This window comes from Rattus norvegicus, chromosome 7, assembly GCF_021556685.1.
Source record: "Rattus norvegicus strain SHRSP/BbbUtx chromosome 7, alternate assembly SHRSP_T2T, whole genome shotgun sequence".
NCBI lineage: Eukaryota > Metazoa > Chordata > Mammalia > Rodentia > Muridae > Rattus > Rattus norvegicus.
In genome coordinates this window covers 94,615,585-94,638,431 of record NC_141540.1, presented here as the reverse complement: position 1 = coordinate 94,638,431, position 22,847 = coordinate 94,615,585, and the positions used below count along the sequence as shown (strand labels likewise).

At 40.6% G+C, this 22,847-nt stretch overlaps 1 protein-coding gene and 1 pseudogene across 4 annotated transcripts in view; both read left to right on the top strand.

Moving 5' to 3' along the window:
* Window positions 1-22,847, top strand: part of Samd12 (sterile alpha motif domain containing 12) — a 497,054-nt gene that overhangs the window by 330,910 nt on the left and 143,297 nt on the right. The gene's annotated exons all lie outside the window — the stretch shown is intronic.
* Window positions 7,182-7,303, top strand: LOC120093986 (small nucleolar RNA SNORA17; annotated as a pseudogene).

Below are 22,847 nucleotides of genomic sequence, written 5' to 3'. Positions count from 1 at the left end.
AACAGCTCAGACACAGAAATGTCTCCCACGCTAAATTCCTGCTTTCCTTCCAGGAGGCGGAATGTTGGATCATAGCAAGTAGACAATGAGACTAGCCACAAACACAATCTTTGGCTATTCAGTTTCTTATGAGCATGTCTAGTAGACATTTCCTATGCTTTATCACAGATCACTGTTAGAATTATTCTGCTCGATTCTCCTGGCAAAAGACTCTTGAAGCCTGGAGCCTAGTTTATTCCAGATGCCATACCATGCATTTTTCTACTTTCTGATTTCATTTTGTTGTGTTTTGCTGTAATAAGCCTTAGCTCTGAGTCCAAAATTTTGCAGAATCCTGTGAGTCACCCTAGGAAATTATCAAGTCTCTGGGTGTTCCTCGGGGACTTGTCACATCCATAAAGTCCTCCTCATAGTGCCTTTTGGTATCTCATGAACTTTGAGATTTTTTAGTATTTAACTGTGTGAAGCAATGATTAACTCTGTTCAGTCCTTTGGGTGGAAACAGATGCCACCCCCACACCAATGCTCTGATCATTCTGTCCAAGATGTTAGTTCATTTACAAATACCCAAAACCAACTGTAATAACTTTACTGTCCTGTAGGAATAGTGGGATGGGAAGGAGAGGGATAGAACTAACAGCCTCAATGTTTAAGAATCTTTACATCCTTCAATTCTTAGACTTAACTCTTTATTCCAAATTAAAAGCACCTAATTTTAAACATGCATTATTAATTGTATAAAATGTATTAAAATAATATATTTCTAATCTGTTAGTATATCTAATCAGAAAATCCCACTAAAGAGACTACATGCCTCTCTGAGTCTCATATCTGCCTCAGTAGGTAGGATTTCCTTGAGTTCATTTGATAGCATATACAGCTGTATCAGGGCCTCCTGAGAGAAACAGGCTGCTGTGGTGCATGAAAAAAAACAAGCAGAGATGGTAATTAGTCCCAGCATGTGCTGCTCCAAGCACCTTTCCTGGTACTTCTTATCCACATTTTTTTTGTTGGACTTGTCTTCCTTTTTTATGTTTCTCTGATGCCAAAAGTTTTGCTTGCATATCCCCTGTCCTTGGTGAAATGCTTTGTCTCCTGTGATCTAGACTGCTTCCTTTGACTCCTTATTGAATGCCTAGACCAGCCAATTCTGTTTGCCTTTTACCTGTTTTTTAGGGCCCCTGTTGACCAATTTCTTGATAATGGGTCTTGAACCACTTGCTTTGTTTGACACCTTTCCTAGCTGAGTGGTTGAGCAGATAATCCTTGGTGTCTCATTAGCCATGCACAGGCTGCCTCTTGCCTCCTTTGTTTTTGTTTCTCCCTCAACTTTGTTTCCTTTGACCTCTCCACTTAAATCCAGGTTTTGTTCTAGGCTCAATGAAACTGCCCTTCTGCTCCATCATATTCCTGACACGGTCCTGATCTTTGGATTCCTACTAAATATCTCTGTGGATATGCCGGTAAACTAACACTTCACTTAATTATACACCCAAAACACAAAGAATGAACTTCTACTAAAACCCAGTAAATGTACTTAACAACAGTGATAAAGAACAAAACAAAACCTGTGGTCCCAAAGAGCTCACTGTTTTATTTGGGCTGTGATACATGGTGTTATGTTATTTTTGGTCTCATATTAGTTAACTGATTATTCATTTGTTCATGTGAAATTCCCTGAGAAGAGGAAAAGTGCTGAATGACCAATAATAAATAATGATGAACAACTTACAGAGAAATCCAAAATGTTTCCCTTTTCTACAGTCCAGTAACCTTGGCCTCATCTATGAGACTAATAACATCTAACTCTCTTTGGTGTTAAGAAGACCGGCTCAGACAGTCCTAAGGAAATACGCAATACTAAGCCAAGCATGGGGGAGTCACCTCAGTAAATAGTAGCCATAGTTCTCAACTAAGTCATCCAGTGCTTATGATTATGATTCCATTTTCCAGGAACTTTGGCCACACTGGGAGACTGATCTTGGTGGGAAGATCCCAGCATTGTGCTGTCAGCCTTCCGCCATAATGTCCAACCTGAGCAGGATGGGAGGAGATGAAAGCAATAAGCTGTGAGTCATAAAGTCAGCAGTAGGCTTCCTCTGCACAGGGACATGGAGTTCCACATCCATTTTTGGCTTTAATGTTGCGATTCAATGTTTGTTTCATTTCCTAGTAGTCACACGATGCAGAATAGAGTTCAGAAAGAAGGAATTTCCTTGGACTATCCACTTACTGTACTGTACTATGTGTCAGGCGCCATATGCATATACATTCCCAACTTTACAACATCCCTCCAAAGAGTTTCTTATTTCTGCTTCCCAGATTGAAAAGCCGAGCTCTCAAGACAATAGGGAAGTTAACCAAAGTTGCCTTGCTAATCAGTGAAGATCTAGAGCTCTTGTCCTTTATAGCAAATGCCCTCACTAAGTCAAAGTCTAGTTTATCCTGCCTGTACTTCCCTACGACACCAACCACTCCCAGGCAGCCCAACGAGTCTCCACTGTAGAAATAAATTCATAGCAGTCTTACAGTCCCATTATCCTAATACCTTCTTAAGGCAGCTCTTAGACGATTCAGTAGAAGTGCTTGTCATAAAATTTAAAGAGGACTTACAGAGTTCATGCAGGTAAACACCCACAATATTGCTTATTCTAATCCCAGTCCTGTACCTTCTGCCAAATCCCCTAGAGGCAATTACACATGGTTTCTATCACCATGGAAACCAGGACAGGCCTGAGACCGGCTAGAGACACTTTGACATTCTTACCCTTTTGACTCCTTGTTGCTATTTCTGGGCTCCCTCCTGCCCTAAAACTAGTTCTCCTTCTCCAGAATTACATTTTATAACCATTTTCATAATACAGCGGCATAGGCTGGAAGAAAAGTGACCATGAAGTGGTCCATTTGCTGACTGCCTTCTGTTGTAAGTGGCTAAGTTGCTGATGATTGTTGAGTCCAGGATTTAGTGGGAAAATTAGTACTCTGAGTGACTCGTGGGTCTGTCTCTGACCCTAGTTGCAAAGAATTGCTCTAGTCATCGTTGAGTCTCAAGTCAACCGTCCTTATCATACAGAAGAGGAAACGGATTTTAACAGAGAAAATGAGTGAGTATAAGACCGCACTTAGCTACTTTATGCAGCATTGGGAGTAGAAAGTCCATTTCTATGCTTAGCATCTTTCCATGCTAAGGCAGGGAAATAGAGTCTACCATACATGATCTTCTCTTGAGTCTATTATAACTCCAATCAATAGCTGTTTAGAAAGGCAGGCAGCATCCTTACTCTCTGGGATCAGTTCTACTCTCTTTCTGAATAGCCTGTTTTTATTGGCCATCTTTGTGCTAATCATGATAAAAATAACTGAAGTGACTAACCTATAAAAAGAAATGGCTTATTAAGCTTACATGAGAGATTCAAATCAAAGATCAGGTGACCTAATGGCTACTCTGTAATGAGAGCAGCAGCATCAAATCAGTACATGTCAAAGCAACTTGTCACATCACAATCCAGAAAGCAGAGAAAGAGAATTGAGCCAGAAGCCCCTGTCCCCTTTGGGTGACCAAGGGCCCAACCCATTTATGTGTCTACCTATTTCCTACCTCCCAAAGGGTTAAGGAACACATTCTAAGAGTTCAACTCTGGGAACAAGCCTATAACATGGATCTTTATAGAATGTTGACCCATATCATGCACTTCCCATGCAATAGAGTATGAACACTTTATTTCATGGACCACCTACTTTAGACTCATCTATCATATCAACCCTAATTGTAGACTTTTAAACTATGTCCTAGCTTTTCTGAGTTGGGATGTGGCTCTGTCTCTTGAGTTTAAGTACTACTACTATAGATTTGAGGCTTTTTATATCCATGACTTCTTATTTATTTTATGGCCTGGGCTTTTCTTTCCACTAGGGTGTTAAGTCTGTGCATCCGTCATTATCTTGTATTCCTAGGTCTCTGTCAAATTCAACAGAAAATGAAAAGCACTATATTTCTCAACAAGCTGCAATTTGACCAGAATACACATAGGAGAAAGAAATTTTTAAAATAAGAGACATTCTGTTTTCCCCTTGTCGGTCATGATAGTGTTTCAGAGAAAGCTTCCTCATTTACTGTTAATATATTTTCAATAAAAGTTTCTTGTCAAACATGATGAAACACTTTTAAGATCTTTATTTTCAGTGAAGGGCAAAATATTTTCAAATACACATCAGTATTGTCTTCCAACTCCTTTGTAGTTTAGTTTTGTGCTCCCAGGATAAATTAGATACTGGTGGGCCTGGGTATTATCTATCTGTGTACACGTCTAGCACACACATGGCCTAGATTAGTTGTTAAGATATACACTTTTGAAATCATAAATTTCTACTCTTTGTCTTAAAGTTTAAATATTTTTATAGCTGCTCTAGTTATATGCTGCATGTCAGTATTTTTACTAATTGATATGCTGAATCACTAATAACATCCTGTGAATGGCCCTCTCATGAAAGGATTAGTGCCACATAGCAGGGACCCAAAGACGTTCTTTGTACTCTCTCTACCATGTTCTATGGACAGTAAGTCCGTAGCTTCAAAGAGAATCCTAACCAGAACCTAGTAACTTTAAAACCCCAATCTTGGACTTTGAACTTCTAAAAATATAAGAAAATGATGTGTGCTGCATAAGCTACCCAGTTTATAGGACATTATGATAGCGCATTGGTTACCACATGAATCATAGTCCAGAAGTTGGTATAAGGAGCCAGTTGTCTTAATGTACTGTAGGATATCATAGATGAATGCCAATTTTCTAATATTCCTCCCATTGAAAGGTAGGCTCTAAAATCCTTCTCCTAGAGTCTGGAAATGCTTACTGACTGATATAATTTGTAAGATATGATGGGTGTGATAAATGACCCAGTGTCTGGGCCTAAGCCCAGAAATAACAGAAATGCTAAATTTCTTACTCTTTGGAACACTGACAATGAACCTGAGATCACAATACTGCTATAAGCCAAGCAACAGGCACAGGCCCTAGAGCGAGACATCATGTGAGAAAAGACAGGATTGTCAAAGAACACCAACCCTCCAGACAGACAAATGAAGTAAGCTTCAAATGAAGCATCCCACCAAGCCCTGCACCAAAACCAAGCCTAGAAGTGCATAAGCAAAGTTAAATGAATGCTTTGAGCTATAAATACAGAGTCAATAATCATAAGAAGAGGCCGTTTCTAGACTTCTCTCTTCTCAAACATATTTTATACCCAGATTTGTTTTGTTTTATATCCTAGCTCCTAATGGAACTTGTTTCCATGGTTTTTATAAAAGTTATGTAGAGTTTATTGAACTATATAATCCTTTTGTAATTAAATATTAAATATGTAAATAGATATCTACCTAAAGTTACATACCTACCTCTTCATAGCATCTGTAAATTTAACTAACTGCCAATTGAAAGTACTCAGAAAAATCACTGTATGTTTGCTAGCCATGTACAGACTTCTGCTGTATTCCTTAAACAGAACCAAATAATCACTATTTGCATAATATTTACATACATTGGATATTATAAGAAAACTGAAGCTAGTTTTAAATACATGGGCAGATCTATGTACTTTATATGCAAATAGTATACCAATTTTTAATGAGATACTTTCCCATCTGTGAGTTTTGAGGTCCATGAGGTGTCCTGAAAGCCAATCCCCTGTGATGGTTGAGAGATATACCATTCTAACATAAAAAATCAAGTTATGAGGGCAGGAGACATAAGTGAAAGCAACTACAGCTTCTCTGTGGAGTGAATTTTCTTCAATAGACCACCTTGCTCAAGATGAAGAGAGCATGAGGCCCAGGACTGGTGAGACCTGGTTTTCTTATCAATGGAGGCAGGTCCTATTCATCTCGCCATTGATGACTCTATGAGTATGCCAGTTCAGCTTCTGTACTATATTTATGAGTGTCTATTTGTGTTTCTTACAACATTATTAGAAACCTATTCCATGGTGCTCCAGCCCATGGGACAAATGAAATATCCACTCCTTTGCTGCACCCTGTACCTTTCTTGTCTCCTCCAGCTCTCAGTAAATATTTGTTGAATTAATGAATGAACAAATGAGTATGTGTTAGTCACCGCAGTTACAAAGACAAATGAGATATGATCCCTGCCCTTGAGGAGCTCACAGTCTATTGAACACAAGCAGCAAATTAAATACTGCTCATGCCTCCTGGCTAGTTCATTCTTTTATTTAGAAATGCCATTTCATCTATGTCTAGCTGCTATTCATACCAACACCCAAATGAAACAAGATATGTGAAAATGTACCTTGGAGGAGGCTAGAAAGGGAGTGGAGGCTTTCCACTTATCCTGAAGAGATAGCCTCTCTATGCTGACTGACAATCTGGGAAGGCAATAGGGAGAAATGCCCTCACCAGAGCTGCAGGAACCCGGGCTCAATTACTCAGAATCACCCTCAGGGACCCATCAGAAAAATCGAGAACAAAACCACTGACACGCCATTCCATCAAGCTGTGCCTGCCCTGGCTGCAGAAACAGCAGTGTGGCCACTGTGTGGGCACAGCTACTCAAGCTGCAGCTTGAGCCAAAAGATCTAAGGTAGACACCCGGGTTTTTCTTGAGTATGTAAAAAGAGAGGTAAAAAATTTTAAATCAACCTAAATGTATAATTGTGCCAGGAATGAAGCAGAGAGGGGTGATAAGGAAATGCTTTTCAGTGGGCTCCCAAGCTGACTTAGGGGCAGCAGCAGACTCTGGTAATCGGGAATTCTACAGCTCAGTGCAGTGACTGGAATTCAGAGAAACCCACTATATTGTGTATGAAGAACTACAGGAGAGGAGCTCAAATATACTCATGGTTAGAAAATGGGAATGCTAATAATCAGAGTTTGATCGAGATCTAGCACTCACATGTATCAAAGACTATAGCATATCCCATGAATATGTACAAGTACATGTCTATCAGAATATTTTTTTCAAATATTTAAGGAGACAGAAATGTTTCCTACCTGGATTTCTTTTAGAAACTATAAACATATCTTGAATTATTACAAAATAGTTCACAAATATGTATAACTAAAATAATTAATTGAACAAGAGCAATGCGTAGAAAGCCCCAATTTTACTCAGTCGTCTTCATCCACATTCTTAAAAGCATTAGCTCTTTTTCCTTAACAAATAGGTTTCCCTGCCCTGAGAGGCCTTGCTGGTATGGCTGCTGTGTCACATGTGTGCCAGTAGGTGGCAGAGAAGAGAGAGGCTATGTCCAAGCTCAGTGTTCAGACCTGAAGGATTAGTAGCCTAACGCTAACTGAAAAACTAAATCGAACCTAGATGATCACCAGTCCTGCATTGTCAACCCAGATCTGGACCTCTCCAAGGGTAGGGAGCCATCCCAGGACAGACAACCCCCGCATGGGGCCACATGGATGGCCCAGGTGAGGTGTAAGCTCAAGACAACCATTAGTCCAACCCCATAAGGTCTGAAGAAGGAACCAGCCTGGGGTTGGGGTAGGGGGAGACCATGTCTGAGATAACCCCTGCCCAGTGCTATAATGCACAAGGAGGGCATAGTACTCCTGAGACCACTCCAAAGATGACCCCCAGACATTCAGAGATCCTGGGCGAGAGTAAGATGAGCAAGTAAGTGGTGGAGAAATGGAAGAGAAAGAGAAATAGAACTATGTGGTCACAATGAAGAGGGGCAGAACTAGAGGACTGAAGGTAGTGAGAACAGCCTGATGTGAGTACTCAGTGACGCCACCTGGGATCCTGGCCTGTGCTGCCACAGGGGGCCACTTCTGGGTCCATAGGCCACCAGGGATCTATCACCACAAAAGGCCAGGCAGATATTACTGGTCTGGGCTGCTGCTGAGGACATGTTGATGATATCTGAGGGCTGTGCAGAACTGAACCCATTCTTCACCTGGGCATCATGGGAGAGCTAGCCCTGGAGTCATGAGAGTAGGAAGGCTGACATTGCTCCTAGCCAACTATAGTAATCAGGAGAATGGCCTGCCTGTCATCCAAGAAGAACAGTAGAGCTGTCCCTCATTGTAGGAGTTTCAGGTGAGCTGTCCTGAAAGTCTGAACAAGGGAGAGCCTACCCCCTTCCTAACCTACCCTCTTGCCACCTATAGGAGGCAGGAAAGCTAGCCCAAAGGTCATCAGAGGAGAGCTGGCCCTGTACCTCACCTGCTGTAGCACTTGGGAAAGAGGGGCCTGCACCTCACTTGGGCAACACTATAGAGCTCGCCTTAAATATGAGGGTTGCTGGTGAGTAGGCCACAAATGCATGAGCATGAGAGAGCTGGCCTGTCTTCTTGTCTGCTATGTGGTGTTGCAGGCAATGGAGAGAGACCCCTTTTTCCTCTTACCTATTGCCCTGGGGTGATGTGAGTGGAACTGGCCCTGTCCCTCACCAGCTGCAACACTAGGAGAGATGGCCCTGCACCTCAGCTGACAGCAGGGTAGAACTCACTGTGGTTGCTAGGGGTTGCAGATGAGTCAGCCCTGAGGGCAGGAGAGTGGGAAAGCTGATTCTGCCCCTTACTGGCTGCAGCATTGGATGAGCCAGCCAGAGCAGGGCAGGAGAGCTGTCCCCGATGGTATGGGTACAGGAAAGCTGGTGTGGTGACCAGCTCAGATACTTCTCAGGACCAGATCTAGGGATTTGATTTGGCCCACCACAACATCTAGCCCCTAAAACATACATGAACTTCTGGAGTATGTAAAGGGGCAGGTCCTACAGATTCAAAGCTACAGGGTCTCCATGATGCATGATATCTGAGAGGCATCCCAATGAGGTTCCAGGATTGATTATGAAGTAGAACCCAGAGGCCTCAACCAGAGCAATGACTCATTGCAACGAACATTTGCAAGCAAAGAAGTGTGGAGGGTATATTGTGGAACACACTGTGACCCACTGTGGCTTCCACACGTTGTTTTTCTGTTCTGAGGCAGTTGTAAGGGTGGAGGGTACATAAAAGAGAAGGGCAAGATGAATGAGATGGGTGGAAGCTGTGAAATCCACAAAGACCCAATACAAGGGTTTGGTTTTTTTTTAAATAAGCATGTTTTCAATTTGTACATCTTTGCCCCCTTCCTTTGTACTTCAGAACTTTTAAGTTAGACAAAGGGAGAATGATACCTTTGTTTACTATCAGAGGTTAGTGGATTCTGGGTCTTTCCCTTATTCTAGCAAAATGTTTACGTGAATCAACATGCAGTGTTGACTAGAATCCAGTTGGACAGATTTCTTCTTGTGTTGAATACTGCAAGAAGAGGGTGTCTGAGCACTGTTGCAAAAAGGTGTTATCCTTGTCTGGTCAAGTAGTGGACTCTGCTACAGTTCAAATAGACTGAGCTCTGTGGGTAGAAGTGACTCTGATTGCAAAGGAACCAGCAGTTTATTTGCTGCCTTTGTTCACCACACCCTGAGTTCTTGCACATAGGGACTCCTTAGGAAAACATCCAAATTCCTCTCCCCTTGGAAGCTTGAAAGTTTATCAGCATTAGGATCTAAAACAGAAAAGATGATCTTTATTAAGACATATTTTCTTCTCCTTTAAGAGGTAGATCATGGCATTCAACATTAGACCCCCAAAGAACCAAATTTATTGTCTCTGTAGTTACACAAAATTATAAAAATTAAAAGTTTTTAAAGTTAGCAGAAACTGTCAATGTGATCCATTACAAGTTTGATCACTGTCTTCTGATTCTGGCTAAAGAGATCCACTTTTAGAGAAACAAAATTAAAGAAGCCGGAATGTAAGGCTAAAGTAGGAGAACTGTAACAAATTTGAGGCCATCCTGGGCTAGGCGAGACCCTGCCTTTAAAAGAAAACAAATTAAAAGAACAGCATTAAACTTTCACAAAAATATAACTAACTGGCTTGCAAATTTTCATTCTGTCCTTTGAAGTTTTGCGGTCTTTCTTTGACCCCTGGGTTAACTGCCATGGCTCTCGGGTGTTATAAATATTTCCTGTGTCGTGTGCCATCTTATTTTAGTTCACTTAAATTAAAACTCTGGAATTCCATGGCCCCCAATGCTTGTCTTTATGAGAGGTGCTGTGTTAAGTGAATTAAAGTTGGAAGTGACTAAAAAGAGAAATACAGTTAAAGAGACAAGCCTGCTTCAAGACATCTGCACCAATCAATGCCTTGGGATACAAAGCACATAGAGGGTGAGAGATGCCCAGAAGCAGAGATGTTGAGTAACATGGATTACTACTGGTCCCAAGGCAGCAATCACCAGAGACCTGCCTAGTTCCATACCATAGTCTTGTCCCCTAATCAACAGTGCCAAATATTTCAACGGGAAGTAGCGTGGATAAAATCCTTGAAGGATGGGACCTTCTTTCTCCTTCAAGTCAGAAAAAAAAATGATTCTATGAGGATAATATCATAGACCCCAAAAAGAACTTAGAAAGGTCATAGGGTTTATGCTTCTGACGTCGGGTTAAACCAAGCGTCACCTATCTGTAGAATAGCAGCATACCTGCTTGCAACTCTTCGAGCAAAAGAGGCTGTTTGGCTTTCTTTGATAACCCGGCTTGATGTTTAATTGCCTTTTCCAGAAGGGAGATTTTTGTTATGAGTTCAGAGCTGATCAGAGCTGGTTCCAGTATCTATGCTGTCACTCTGACCATGGAACCTTTTAGTAGGCTACTGATCTTGCTAAATCTTAATTCAATGGCTTTGTAGCATTGGGATAAGCAGCAGGCTTTTTACTGACCCAGGATGATTTTTACATTCGCCTATTACTGTCTACGTGTTCTTCAGCATGACTGTGGAGGTAGACAGTCCAATGTGTGGCCATTTCCTGAGGTAGTAGACAGCATGGTGTAACTGGAAAAAAAATTGGCACACACTTCAAAGGGAAGCTGGCTTGCCATCAGAATAGCAAGATAAAAGGGGAAAACATTTAGTGTGTCACACTAGACTGTGGGAGTTAGTAGTTACTGCTTATGCCAGATATCGTTTGACATCACCGGGGCACAGGACCAAAAGGCGTTGCAGCCAGTCCCCTGAATGAAAGGGAAGATGATTCCTTTCATTTGTCATTACTCAGGAAGCTGGGAGACATGTTGTTGACAGAGACCTACATGGAGCCCTGCATACAGGTGACAGGGAAACAGATGCCTGGTTTTGTGGGTCCTAGCTATACCACAGGAGATTTACACAGAAAGTAAAGCACTTTGAGACAACAGTTGTTTCCTGTCCTAATGTCTAACAAATGCCTCTTGGTTATTAGTGGCTGTACCTTCACCATGGTGAGGAAATTTCTGACCCAAGACTCTGCTATGAAATATGCTTTAAAGACTTGGGAACTTGAAAAGTGCTCTGTGAGCTGAAAAAGTTACTCAAGGTTCTCATACTCAGCTATAAATAAGCGTAGTCCTTCCTGGTTATCAAAAAGCTTGGATCTATCTTGCCTTTTTTAAAACAACAAAGACATAAAATATGTGTAGCCTCTGCCGAGGGTAGCACTGAGGTCTGAGGTGAAGGATAACAAACGTGGCCCATGTCCTCAGATTACTCACACGCATAACTGATATTCACAACTATTTGTTAAATAAAACATGAAGGGAAGTATTTAAACAGACGAGTTGTAATGTGACAAATTCTGGCGGTTTCTGCTGTGATTCTCTCTATGGGTAATGTAATTAGGGTGGTCAGAGCCTTGTAGAAGATACAAAGTTATCACTTTGTTTTTTGAGTTTTCTTTTTTAAATTGGATATTTTTATTTACATTTCAAATGTTGTTATTTTTTTGAGATTATATCATCACAACATTTCTCTCTCCCTTCCCTCCCTTCAACCTTCTCATATTCCCCTTCTAAATTCATGGTTCTGTGTGTGTGTGTGTGTGTGTGTGTGTGTGTAGGAATGTATCACAACCTGCTATATAACCTATAAACTGGGCTGGTTATTTGGTATTGGATAAACAGTTCGTGTACGGAGCTGAGGACTGAACCCAGGGCCTTGCATTTGCTAGGCAAGTGCTCTACCACTGAGTTCTTCCATTGAGAAAAGTATTTCTCTCATTCTTTTTTCTTTTCTTTTCTTTTCTTTTTTTTTTTTTTTTTTTTTTTTTTTTTTTTTTTTTTTGGAGCTGGGGACCGAACCCAGGGCCTTGCGCTTGCTAAGCACTCTACCACTGAGTTAAATCCCCAACCCATATTTCTCTCATTCTTAGCATTCCTTAGTTGCCTGGGCTACATCTGAAATGGTGGTTATTGATTTGCAAAGCAAGCACTTATGATTTGAACACGCGCGCGCGCGCACACACACACACACACACACACACACACACACACACACTCACTCACACATCATATACATAGTACATGGGCTAGCCTGTTAGGTCTAAACCTATAATGTGATAGGAGATAACACCAATGATCAGATAGGAGGCAGGGGGAAGATGAAGCACAGAGCTGGTGATTCTTTAATGTCTCTTCAACTCCTGGTGATGAGTGCTTTCTTCATTATAAATCAAGCCCCACTCTCTTCAACATTCATGTCTTTGAACTCTTCTGAAAAAAGAATAGTCCTCTTGGCCCATAACGTCATTCATCTTTTAAAAAATACTGTGTGTGAGATGGGAATATTCAGTGTCAATACAAGGCATTTATGAGTGTACAGTCTTTTTCAGAAGTGATACTCTTAGGACCACAAACATAAAGGTATATGAGTTCAGTGTCATTGCCTATACAGGGAGTTATGGGAATTCTTGTATGCAGATGAAAAGAAACACAAGATCCATGCATCTTCGGTGAGAGAGCGTGGCCAACTTCCCACCGCGCCTTTGCCAATTTGTCTTGTCACATCAAAAATCTCAACTGTACATAGGGAGACAGTGACTCTGAAACTCAGAAGCTCTGGGGACAAGCTGCCTTTTATAATCTCTCTCTAAGAAACAAGTGATTAGCAAAGGAAGAGGGGACTGGAGGGAATGTTAATCAGCTCAGGGGAGCCCTCCATACAGTAACTATCTGAGAAGCTATGATTTGTAGTTATGTGTCCTTATACTTTTCAGGCCCCAAACTAATGCTAGAAAGCAAATACCACAAACTCTCTGAGAACAACATTCCTCTGTTCTCCTTCTTGAGACACACATTTCCTCAGGAGACAGATTTCTAAAGAGTCACACTAATACTTGAGGTATATAAAGGTATAGAGAGGATGCCAAGGGCAGTACAAGAGACCCCTAGCTTCCTTTATAAAGGGCAGGATTAAGAGCTCAGAAACTGAAGCCTGAATAATCAAGGCATTCCAGGGATGGCAGTAAGATTCAAGAATTGACTTGCCACTGTGGCTGTAGATTCACATTGTGCTGGTGGTAAATATATGAGAATAAAGTATAGATTAAAGTACAAGGTGTTAAAATATTGAAACATTACCAGGAGGTCTTTATGGCCTTGCAGAGGTCTACCTTGTGACAGCGAACCTAGATAAACCATGACTATAATCTAAGCCTTCACAACCACTGTACATGTGTGTGGAAGCCCAAACATGCAAGCACAAACACGCAGACACACACACACACACACACACACACACACACACATACACACACACACACACACACAAACACATACACATACACACACAGAGAGAAGGGGTAGTAGGAGATGTCAGTACCTTCAGAGGAATCTTGCATGGCTAAACCATGTTAATTTTCTTCTATGCATGAACACCGCATATTGTTTTAGATCCCAGACTAGATTCTCAGAAACAGCAGTAACTGTCTAGAACTGGAACTATATCCAGTATCCATGTGGGATCATGGTTACGTGAAATGTGGTATATGTATACAGTGTACACACATCTTGATTTACCACATCCATCAATGTGGACAAATATTAAACAGAGAGTTGAAACAGAAGGTGCATATTATGCAAGACAATCAATATGGTCAACATAAATTTCACTAACTGACAACATTTCGTAAGCCTTAACATAGGTGATTAATGTGGTGATTGAAAGTATAGCACAGTGGTTATCGCAGACAGGGTGGGGAAATGGCCAAAGAGTGACACTCTTGGCCTTGAGTGTCACTGTTAATATTTCTACTTCTACATTCAGCAGCTACATAGGTATTTGGTTTATTGTAATTTTTAATAGTAATATTAATTTGAATAGCTATATTTTAACAGTTGTACCCTCAAAGGCTTTCATCTTTCTAGTAATTGACTTATATTTACAGCATTATTTTATTAACTTCTTTTGTTGGACATTTTATAATAAGATTTTTACATAAACCACAATGTTTTTGCTAAGTGTGGCCATTCACTGTCCCTGCTCTCCCCTCCTGGTGGCCTTAGACCATGTATCCATATTAGAATGAGGATTACAGTTTTCTTCTATGTAGTCATGTCACTCTGGCTACCCATTTGGTTTGTTTTGGGTTTTGTTTTTTCCAAAAATTCTGTAACTTTATTTCTCGCCATGCAACATCAGAGTGCTCTCAAGAGAATGCAGGTGACAGGAAGAAACTAGAGACTTGGAATAGTTCAGTTAACTGAAAACAGTAGCAGAAAGGTATGCCAAGGAAGCAACACGGCCCAAGATGGTGAGCAACACACCACAGGGCACTGAAAAGCATGATCAGGAGTGTAGTTTTATCGTAAAGGTAAGAGGGGGTTTCTGTAGAACCTGAAGAAAAAGGAAACCATGGTTACATTCATCACCATGTCTGTTCCAGAGATGGTGAAGAGAGCATATTCTACTCTCCCTTATACAAACTCTTATTAGGAGTGTTTAGTTATACTAATTTTCTGTTACATTATAATTTGACTAATATACATTACATATAAATATATATTGTATATATTAGGTTACATATAATCAATATAAAAAGCTATAAATGGAGGAAAATATGTCTACCTTCAGTCTACATATTGAAGACTCAAAATATATCAGACAAAGCTTAAAAGACACCCCTTGCATTTACAACTTTGGGAGTTGAAGACCTGTCTTCTGTGTAGGTGCTGTCAGAGGTCACTGTGAGCTCCACCAGTCTCCTTAGCTCATCTTGCCCATGAACCTAGTCTGATCTCCTCCTAGGGAAAGGCTAATCCCAGAATTCCTGAGGATTGCTCAAGACCTGTAGGGATGTAGAAACTCACTCTCTATCTCCTCATTAATTGACTATTGTCCTGGCTAGATTTATGACAATTTGACAAAAGTTGGAGTTATCTGAAGAGAGGGGACCTCAATTAAGAAAATGTCTCCTTATGATCCAATTTTATAGGCAAGCATGTAAGGCATTTTTTTAGTGGTCATGGGGGAATGCCCAAACCATTGTGGTAGGAGACATTCCTGAGCTGATTATCCTGGGATCTATAACAAAGCGGGCTGAGCAAGCCAGTAAGCAGCACCCTTCCATCGCCACTGTATCCACTTCTGCTTCCAGGTTCCTGCTCTGTTTGAATTCCTGTCCTGACCTCCTTCAGTTAAGAACAGTGCTGTGAAAGAGTAAGCCAAATAAACCCTTTGCTCCCAAACTTGCTTTTGGTCATGATGTTTCATCAAACCAATAGTAACTCTAAGACAATGAAGGACCTGTTCAGTAGTTCTGCATATCTGTTTTTCTGTCTGTCTCACTCTCTGTCTCTGTCTTTGTGAGTGTGTGTGTGTGTGTGTGTGTGTGTGTGTGTGTGTGTGTGTGTGTGTGTGCACCTAAGGACAACCTCAGGCATTGTTCCTCTAGTGCTGTTCACCATATTTTAGAGAATTCATGTGGTGACAAAGTGGGCACAGTTACTCTGCTCTAGAATAACATTCACCAAATTACAGCATGAATTGATTGTAACTTGCAGTGAAGGCAGAGAGAATCAAGTCAGGTTTCTGACTCCAATATCATCAAAGAACACCAGAGATCATAAAACATCATGATGCAGTACTGTAGAGATGGCCAATACTTTGGAGCTTCAAACAAGAAAGAAGCCAAAAGCTTTTCAATTTCTTAAATTTCTAGTAATAGGAACTCTTTTTAGGGGACTTTACAGATACCCACAGTCAAACAGTGAATGAAGCTTGAGGACTTTGATAGAAGAATAAGTGGAAGGATTGTGTCTCCTAAAGGGATAGAAATGCCACAGAAAGAACAGAACAGCTAACCTGGACCTTTGGGGCTCTCAGAGACTGAGCCACCAACCAAAGAACAGGCATGTGTTGGGCCTAAGACTTCCCACATATAATCTAGCAGATATGCAGCTTGGTCTTCATGTGGATCCAGGACAGCTGGAGTGAGAACCATCCCAAAAGCTGTTCCTTTATATGTATATGTTCCTTTAGCTGGACTGCTTTTCTGGCCTCACTGGGGGAAGAAGCACCCAGCCTAGCAGAGACTTGAAGCCCCAAGGTGAGGAGATACCCAGTGAGTGCCCTACCTGCTTAGAGGAGAAGGAGAAAGGGAATTATGGGAGAGGCTGACTGGGAAAGGGTCAATGAGTGGAAGCGAATAGGTAAAAAAATAAAACAATATGAAGAAAATTAAAAGACCATGCTCCAGAAAAAAAAAATCCTAGCTTAGTTTAAAATTCTGAGCAATCCATTCATGAATTCCCTGCCTAATTTCCTTCCTTGAGGCAACCTGCCTCAGCAGATCTCTGGACCAGCAATGCATCTCCTGGGATCAGTCATGTGCATGTTTACAAGCCAGAGCACGGTCAGTTTCTGGAAGGGACCAAAATAGCGATTTTCTAGTTGTTTTCTTCTTTGATTTGCTTCACTGTAAATGTGACACAAAACTGGCCGGGTTAGGCTAATTATATCTGGATTTTTGTTTCCTGCTGCTAAGTGGAATTGTGTAGAAGGCATCTCCCCACCCCCAAGGTATGGAACATTTACCCACAATAACCATTTCACCATTAGATGAGGCATCTTGCTGTCTTTTCTGCAGAGTGATTTATAGGTCACTTTGTACCCCATTTCCATAAATTATCTGTTGAGCCAGGGAAACGTGCACAAGTCATGGAGAATTAAACCGATATTCAAGATAAACCCAAAGATGCTATAGAGGAAAAACTCCTTAGCCGCAGAGCCAATGCAAGGAAGAAAGGAGGGCGATGGGCACCAAGTACCTGTGCAGATTCAGTGTCTATGCCTTTAAGTCCATCAGCAGTGAGCATCAACAAACACGGTTGAAATGCTTCTATTTCCCCCTTAGTATTTTCACCGTACTGGAATTCCAAAGTAAAATAAGTCACTCAGTTATCCAAACAGGAGAATTTGTCTACAAATGCACTGTGTGCATAAAAATGTATACTCAGGTCAGGACAGTGACTTGGTGGCTAATGCACTTTGCTACACAAGCCCACCAATCCTGAGATAAAAATCCCCAGAATCCATACTTTTAAAAAGCCAGAGGAGGTAGCACACATTTGTAATCCCAGTGTTCTGATGGTGAAATGAAAGACAGAAATGTGCAAGTCCCCAGAAAGCCCCCTAGCCCGAAGTATATAGCAATACAGAGTACAGAGTAACAGTAGAGAAACCCTGACTCAAAACAGAGTGAAAACAAGCACCTACTCCCTCAAGTGGTCCTTTGACCTCTATCCATGTACTAGTGTGTCTATTCAGAACACAGACACACACACACACACACACACACACACACACACACACTCTCTCTCTCTCTCTCTCTCTCTCTCTCTCTCTCTCTCTCTCTCTCTCTCTCTTCTCTCCTCCATCTTCTCAGCTCTGAATTCTAAGGCGTTTTTAGGATCCAGTACTTAATGACTCTCAGCTGTGGTAATTCTATTCTGATACAGGTTCAGCATTTCTCACGAGTTATTTATGAGAAAGCTCAAGTTGGTTTTTTTGCATCTAAAATCCTTGCAATTGATTGGTGACCTCCATAGAATTAATCCATCCTCTACCTAGAGTTTGTGTGTGTGTGTGTGTGTGTGTGTGTGTGTGTGTGTGTGTGTGTGTGTCCATCCAACTCAACACAGTATAACAGAGAGCTACCATGGAGAAATCAAAGTGTGATTAAAGAAGATCACAAATGCCATTCTGTCGTTAATTCTATATCACTCTTCAACAGCTGAATCATGCGCTACCCCCAGTGGAGTCAGTGGAGCCATGCATTTTTAGTATGCCCAACAAAGCTATGACAAAATGTTTCTAAAATAAGCCACCCTGCTGAGCGGTTGTTAGTCAAGTTTGGTATTGCTTCCAAATTATTCAGTTGCTAGACCAGTCTTATTAATCCATTCATCTCCCCAGAGAGTCCTAGTAATTTTGTATTATTGATATTCCATTTCATCTGAAAGTAATTTCAAAAACAGCCTCAGAATTAAGGGCAGTAACCTAAGTTCTAGGGATGGAGGACTTGGGAGATGGTGATCGGAAGGTACAAGGACATAGTTCTAAGATCTAGAGACTGCATGCCCTGCTGGCAACAGTTAGTAATGACTATGATGTTCTCTGTCCTCGACATCTATACCCTTGGAGAGACAAAAGAGCATGACAATTCTTACCTAGTACTTACACTGAATATGATGTCATAACTAATCCAGAGTATTTAAAGTCTATGAGAGGGTATTTGTATATTTTATATGCATAAATAATTTAGGAGTCTAGAAGTGGGACTTGAGCATAGTTAGATTAGATATTGGTGTCCATGATGGGCTCTTAGATCTGATTCTCTGGAGATATTTAGAGATGACTGTGTTTGAAGGTTACTATGAGAATTATGCCTTAAATGTAAATGGGTGAATGTGTGCATATGCACACACCCACAGGTGTACATGAGCACGCACACACACACACACACACACACACACACACACAGCTACATGAAGTGACAGATATTCTAATTAACTTGATTGGGACAAGCATTTTATAATGTGCATATATATCAAAACACCATGTCACCATGTTGTGTACTCTAAATATATATATATATATATATACATATATATATATTATTTGTCAGTGCATCTTAAGGGGAAATTACATGAAATCCTTCACACTTTTTCCTCTCCCTTCCTCCCCTTGTTTCCTCTTCTACCCCCTGCATCTATAACACTCATTCCATACTCCTGGGATTTGGAATTGGAAATGATATGAAAGCATTTCCTTGGAAGGCAAGTGCTGAGAGACTACATGTGTCATCTTCTTAACAGTATTAAAAAAATAAAATTTGGGTCTGGCTGTCATGGTTCATGACTACAATCTCAGCAAGTGGGAGGCCAAGTCTGTAGGATGGAGAATTCAAGACTAATTTGGACTACATAGCAAGTTAATAGCCAGCCAGGGTTACATAGGGAGACAAACTTAGAGAAGTAGATGGAATGGAGGGGGCTGGGGTGGGGAAAGGAATAAAATGACATTTGTTTTCCACTTAGAATAAAGCATGTTGTATTGAGAAACCAACATATGACATATGACATGCACAGCACAGAAAGGAATAGCTCCACTGATGTCACTATAAAAAGAAAAGTAGTTGTCCCCTAGCCATGTGTGTTCTTCTTCTGCACCCCAGAAGCCAGTCACCACGAGCAGTGCTGAGTCATTTGCTTAGCACAGTGCAGATCAATACACTTCTTATGGAAGATCAATTGACCACGTGCCAAGTCCCATCACTATTGTGTTGAGGCTTTATCTAGTCTTTATCATCACATTTTAGCTACCTGCTCCATTCTCATCAGCTTGCTAATAGCCCAGTGGTAGAGTAAACTTCAGCCCATAATCATGTTCTTTCCTATTTCTCTTCTGGTCCATAATCTAGGGAGCTTCTCTCCTCCACCCACCCCCAATCCCCATGCCTGTATAACATCACTCAAGCCCACCTCTCATCCTCCTTACATCAAACCCCCTGCAACTCCCTCTTGTCTTCCAGTACTAGTATGCATGTATGTATGTACATACATGCATATGTACATGCATACAAGCACACACCCACACCCACATATACATATATCCTTTTCAATGACATGGATAAATAAATGATGTCTTATTCATTGTTGTCCATACTCTACATGGGACATCATTGTCATTGAATACAGTTCCCATGTACTCATTTGCCTTTCATGTCACCTTTGGAAGACCTAAGATAGATGCCAAATAGAAAATGGAGACAATATAGTAATTACAATCTCGATCAACCTAAGTGTAGTTAGAATTAACAACCCCCATGAACATTCTTATGACAATCACCTTTTTCCATGGTATACGTTTTCATAAAAATTGGGATTCCTTGCCAAAATTAAATAGAACCTATTGAGGTTAGGTGGGTCTTTGTTGATGTCACTTCTTCATAATGAACAGGCTGTGCTAGTCTTCCTGTGTGCAAAATAAAATGTGTTTAAAAATAAGATGAGGTAGATTTACACATAGACCTTCATATACATGATATAAGAATGGGCAAAAATGAAATAAATGGATTTGTATAGTGGCACTAAAGACAGGTTCTCTTTTGTCAAAAATGATGTGTAGTACTTTATAGTCTCTTTTGATGGTAAAAAATATCTTAGAAAAAAAACAAAAATATTTTGGAAAAAAAAAGTGCATCCCAAGAAGCTTTGCTTAACTTGTATGAATCCAAATAAATGAAAGATTTCTCCCCGTACAAATAATTTACCAGTGCTGTTGTTTCATGGAGATTTCTTCACTTCAGGCTTTTTTTTCTACAAGATGTTCATTTATTCACTCAATAAATAAATGTTAAGTATGGGTGGTATGTCAGAAATTCTACTAGACATTTGTTTTCTCTGTATTAATAATAATAGTGACAATTTTTATAGCCCTGCTACCTCCCAGGGCTGTTTCTCTTCCTTACACATACTATTTCTCTTAGTCCTGCAAAGTAGATAGGACACTTGTATTCATCATACCAACCCTGGCTGTTGTAGCAAATGTTTTCCAAAAAGTGGCTTAGTTCTTTGTCATTTAACATTCCTAGCTGGAGGTTGCAGATCAGTGGGGTGGCTCCATTCCACACAGTGATTTAAGGATCTAGCCTGAAAGTAGAGGACGTTGAGCAGGCAAAGAAAGGTTACAAATGTCACTTACGTTGACGGTCTCTTGGCAAGACCTTAATTGCATAAACACACCAGCCCCAAGGGAAATTTGAAATTGTAGTCCTGTGAAAGGAAAAATAGATTTTAGTGTATAGTTAGCAGTCTCTGCCACAACAAATAGGTTTAAACTGCCATTTGTAAGGTGAAAAAGCAAAGGCTTAAAAAGATTGACTTGAATGAAATCACTTGGTTAAATGTAAATAGTCACAACTTCGTGTCTGGCTCCTGAACTGTAATTCTCCCATCATGTTGATTACAAAATACTTCCTTGGAGAAACGTTACCTGAGTGTATCATGTGTACTGTCTCTGTTGATATGCGCTGCTATGCCACAGACTAAAATCTTCATTTTACTTTCTCCTAGAATGGAGGAAAGGTCCTACTAATACCCAATACAAGGCTAAGTGCTGCCTCAAAATGGAAGCGTTGTCTTTGTCTTCTTAGCACTCTGTAACATGATTGAGAATAGATTAATAAAGCCTCGCACCCATATCACACATTAGATGCAGTTGGTGCACTGCTCACAGACATTATAACCATCTTACCTACAGTTACTCCCTCATCAATGACTCCAGAGTGGATATTAATAAAGGGCTGGTCACATCATGGACTTAAGGTCTACAGGAAGAAGGAAGACAGATACTAAGCCAGCCATCGCTCTTCCCATTGTAGAAGCAACTAACAAACAGAATAAAGATGGTTATGAAAGCTGTCGAGAGACAGACTGTGAGTGGAGGCCTGTTTTAGAGATTAGCTTTCCAGTGAGTGAGTGGGAATCAGTCATGTGGAAAACAGTGGAAAGGATATTCCAGGAAAAAGAAAACGAAAGAAAGATGTAGGAAGAACAGTGAACGTGAGAGAAGAAAATAGCCTCTCAGAAACTGAAAATCCCATGAAGCTAAGGATACTGAATGAGCAGTAGTGGTCGTACTACGCTAGACAAAATATGCTAATTTAATCCTCATGACCACCTACAAGATAGAGTAATGTTATCACCTTCATTTTTGTAGAGAATTAACTGATGCATGGAGAAGTCACATAGTAAATAACTAGCCTGTCCTACAACACCACCTGTGTGTAAATCCAAGGAGTCTAGCACCATGCATACCCCTAACACCATACAGGCAGGGTAGACTCAAAGCTTACCCTCGGTCAATAAATGACTTCTCTACCCAAGATGAAAACAAAGCCATGTCTCTGTTTAGCAAAAGCTATTGACCTTGAATATCTGATGCGCCTTTTCAATAAGGGAGCCCTGGATAAAATTCTAAGAAACTATAGCATTTGAATAGAATATACTTTATCTGTTTTTTTTTTCTGAAAAATATAAATTTGCTTATCTGTTATAAATACAGATACAAAACCTTTGGGGACTAGGGAGATAATTCAGTGTGTAAGATGACTTTTCCACAAGGATAAGAACCTGAGTTTGAATTCCCAGCATCCATATAAAAAGCTTGGCTTCACTAAGCTTCTGTCTGCAACCTAGAATTGGAAGATGAAGACAGATGGGTCCCATGAACTCATCCTTGCCTAAGCGTCTTTAAAGAAAACCTTCTTCTAATTTTTTTCTCTTGAGGCATAACCTTCCTGTGACACTATATTAACTATACAATCAGTAGATTTGATGGACTGAATATACCAAGCCATTGCCACTCCGACCCATAAATAGACCATCTCTAGCTCTCTAACGGCCCCGCTCACTGCTGCCAACAGGTGCCACTGTAGTAGAATTGTCAGGGGAGTTGCTATCCCCTCTTTGCTCCTGAGTAATAGATACAAAGGCTGGCATTTTTATTATTAATCTGCAAA